Consider the following 4,178-nt stretch of genomic DNA (forward strand, 5'->3'; position numbering starts at 1 on the left):
ATTTTCTTAGAATGCAACAAATATGTACGGGAAAGAGAGATACTACTTAGAGAGTTAAGTAGAAATAAAAATAAGTTAGATATTAGACAGTTGTTTCAGAGATCATCAGGGGATGTAGTTTTTGATAGTATTTTTAATTTTCTTAGAAGAACGGGTATTATGAGAAGGCTATGAGCTTCTGATTCATACTCCAACCTGGAAGGTGGCGGTAATGCACCTTAAAGTTGTTTGCCAACCGCCATAAAACCAAAAAAGAAGAAGAAGAAGACAGAGTTGCAGAGGGTTTTGATGCAGAGTTAGGCTATAAAACAATACAACAAAGATTTTGACAAAACACAGAGCGGTGTTCATTTTGTCATCCAAAAATGGACGAAAACACGGCACAATTACAAATCTTCTTTGAGTTGGAGAGCAGAAGAGCTGCCTCGAGTTACATGGGAACTGTGCAGATCCACGGCTCAGGAGGGAGAATCTGGTGAGAGAACAAATTTTAGACATAAATCTGAAAACTGAAACTCTACATCCTTCTCGCCAGCACACTACCATGTTTGTAGCAGCATCAAGCTGTGGGTTTGGTTTTCTTCAGCAGAGACAAGAAAGGTGACCAGAAGTGATGGGAAGACAAATCCTGAAAGAAAATCTGTTTAGTGACTGCAAAAGACTAGACTGGGGCAGTGGTTTGTCTTTCAGTAGCATATTGACTAGGAATACTGAAAGATGGGTTAGATCAAATCATTTTTCAGTCAGAACTGAGAAAAAAGAAATCCAACTGAGAATCTGTTGCAAGAGCAATATGTTCTCCATCCAAGCCTGAGATGCACTTTTCAGTCTCTAAAAGTGCAAAGTAGAGACATACCCCAAATATTTCCAGCTGATTTTGCAGTGAAAGACAAATCTTGCAAATGCATTCCAACTGCTTCCCTGATTCTTAATAGAAAATAAGAAAATGTTGTATTGTATCCTCTCACAAAACAAACATATACTCTTCTGAGTTGGTATACCACACATAGTTCCAATAAAATACATAGGTGTTTGTGGTTGCAGCGTGTCAAAAAAGAAAAAGCGAGATGGGTGTGAACACTTTTGCAAGAACCTCACTGTGCTGACCAAAAATGTCGTGCCTGAGCCTCCCTAATTGTAGTAATCATAACAACACTCCCTTAAAGGATAAACAGAATGTTATACTGGATACCAGTAAGTAATTTCTGCAAGTCATGATTCATCAGTGGAAGGGGGCAGAATGATAGATATAGAGACCACGGGACAACACTCTGACCCCATTACAAAATTGCAAACATTCCAAAGTCCCATACCAAATTAATTTGCCCTGTTCAAAATGAGTACCAATAATATAAAATCTTTATCAGATTTAAAGGAGTTCCTCTTATTTACAATTTAATAAACAAGCTCTGTTAACTCCTTTTAGACCTAAAATGAAAATATTCCTACAAAAGATATGGTTTTCGTTCGGCTACATTATTTATGTAAGACTAGGTATAAAATCAAACCCTTGTGTTCATTTTTTGTAAAAATAAACAAAAGTAATTTCTTCATATCAAAATTTACCTAAAGCAGCAATAGTAGAAACAATTCAATTGTTGTTACCGTAATATGCGCCAGGAGGCGCCGTTTCACTTACGCAGTAAATGAGATTCATCAGAGAGCATTTCTAAAATTAATGCAATGTAGATAACTTGCACCAGAAAGTTCAGCTCGTCGTATGTGAGTGACACTACTTTGATCCCACTCAAAAACTGACATTTGCTCTATATTCTACATTTACACTCTCATGGAAAGTATTCATACCTGTTAGAGGCGTGGGTTAGATTTTGTTTTCGTTTTTTAAATTTTTTTAGTTATTTCAAAGTCCATTGTATCTGATTTGGACTTTATCTACTTGACCTACATTAGCACGTAATTGCATAACTGAAGGAAAGTTGTTTTACCAATTTGCCATCTGAAATTTCTTTCCCTACATCTTCTTTGGAATGTAGCTCTGCTCATACTGGATGGAGGGTATTTTCAAATATTAATCTTCAAAGATTATGAACTGACTTTACGTCTGGACTTTGACTGGGCCATTTTTTTTCCAGAAATATGCTTTGATCTAAGCCATCTGGCCATATCTTTAGGGTTGTTGTCATGCTGGACGGTGAACGTTTTCTTTGTGAACAGAAATTGCTAAGTCTTACTACAGATTCTTAATTGGTTTTATGTGTGGACTTTGAATGGACCATTCTAAACATGCAAATATGCTTTGTTCTAAATGAGTGGTTCACAAAGTTGGGGTAAGGAACCTACTTGGGGTCATAAAGTATTGATTTCTGAGATTTTAATTAATTAATTTACTCTGCAATAATAATTGTATGCTGAAGCAATAGACAGTCACAAATGTCTGCTACTATTATTTTGTGGGTATAAAAAAATTGGAAACCACTGATCTAAGCCATCCTATTGTTGTTCTGCCAAAAGGTAAACATTCGGCCACTCAATTCTTTTGCTGCCTCTAGCAAGTATTTTTTTTCCTAGATTGTTGCGCCATCCATGTTACCATCATTTCTGACCAACTTTGTTGTTCCTGTTAAAGCTTTCCCAAAGCATGATGCTATCACCATGTGAAAAGAAACATCACGAGATTGGACTCTGTTTAGAAGTAAGATTACTTGAAAAGTGACTAGATTTTAATTGGGTGTATCAGAGTAAAAGAGGGGCAAATTTAAATATACAACACATTTTTTCAATTTCTCTTTTAGTATTTTCTTCTCTCTTCACAATTATCCTATACTTTCAGTTGCTTTGCTATACAATATGTTCTCAAATGCATTTGAATCTGGAATATAAAATGTGAAAAAATTCTAAAATGCTTAAGAGATATGAAAATTTTGTAAAGCATCCTTACAAAATTAGCTTCATCATTTCATGCAACAAACAATCAGGTTAAATTAAAAAACATGCATTTTGCCAAAGAATCACTACTGCACTAAAAGACATGTGATCAGAAAAATAATGAATTTAGACCCTACAGTCTTGCTGGAGATCATGTGTTTGTTACTCAGGCTGTGGTGGATTTCAGCATCATAAGACTGTGAGGTTAGTGTTAAGAAACACAGTTTTGAGTTTGTGCCCTTGTTTTTATAAAGTCTGCTTTTCTCACTGACCTCCGGTCAAGGTAAACAAGAAGGTTTCTCAAATCGGTTAATTGCTACGTTGAGGAAAGGTGGGAGCTGAAGAAGACACAAATTATATCTTTAGAGATTATGGATAAAGTTCTGGAAATTGCCATTATAAAACCGTAAAAGTTACGTTGGAGAGTTTATGTGTTATCGCCATTCCTGTCATTCCGGTGCTTGGAAACAATTGCAATTATAACCCTTACTTTTGCATAGATAAAGCTGCCCTGATCCCCAAAGGTGTGATGCCAATAAACAATGGGGGAAAGTAGACAAATACAAACACAAAGGGCCCTTTTGTTCCACTGACAATAAATCAGCCCTGTGTCTTTTTGTTCTACCTATTGAGCAATGCTTTTATGTGACATAATGCATCTCTGTTGACCATATATAAGCCAGCAGTGACCAAAGAAAACAACTTTTGTTAGAGTGAATGTTATCATTTCCAGCTGGACGCACTTCAATGAGTGACAAGTCTTCTGTAATGTGCCCAACATCACCGGCTCAGACTGTTTTCCTGTTTTGTTTCGTCCTGACATTGTTTTTCCATTTTTATGAAAACCAGACTGTGACGGGCTATTCTCCAGGGTTTTATGTGTGGAGGCACAAAATTCATGATTTCCTTATTAACCCTGGTGTTTACAAATGGGGTCCAACCGACCCCACACCTGTAAAACTTATATCGTTTGCCACAGTCCTCCACGTTTGCCTCAGTCCTTGCACACACAAGGATTAAATTATTAAAACACCTTTGGATTATTTGGCATATGCCGTACGTGTGACAAAGACAGAACATCAGCCGACATGGTTACAACATGACTCAGAGAACATTATGTTTCATTGCCAACAATATAATAAACAACCCAACCTATCTTGTGCCTTGTTTTTCAGGTGTTCTGTACTGGACCTTGATTTTCAAGTCTGTGTGACTTTAAGCCCAGTCTGGATGTAACGTCTTCAAACCTGCGCTTCGGGGATCGTCCCCCAGATAGACATTCTACTTCCTGT

The 4,178-nt window shown here is 36.9% G+C and overlaps 1 long non-coding RNA gene across 1 annotated transcript; it reads right to left on the reverse strand.

Moving 5' to 3' along the window:
- Nucleotides 1-259: 259 nt before the first annotated feature.
- On the reverse strand, nt 260-979 carry LOC103473680 (uncharacterized). The gene is made up of 3 exons (XR_535057.1): nt 857-979; nt 544-628; nt 260-472 (listed from the first exon to the last, which is right to left on the reverse strand). It is a non-coding gene; the product is annotated as an uncharacterized LOC103473680 (long non-coding RNA).
- Between the last annotated feature and the right edge of the window lie 3,199 nt (nt 980-4,178).

This window comes from Poecilia reticulata, linkage group LG12 (genome assembly GCF_000633615.1).
Source record: "Poecilia reticulata strain Guanapo linkage group LG12, Guppy_female_1.0+MT, whole genome shotgun sequence".
In the NCBI taxonomy this organism is placed as follows: Eukaryota; Metazoa; Chordata; class Actinopteri; order Cyprinodontiformes; family Poeciliidae; genus Poecilia; species Poecilia reticulata.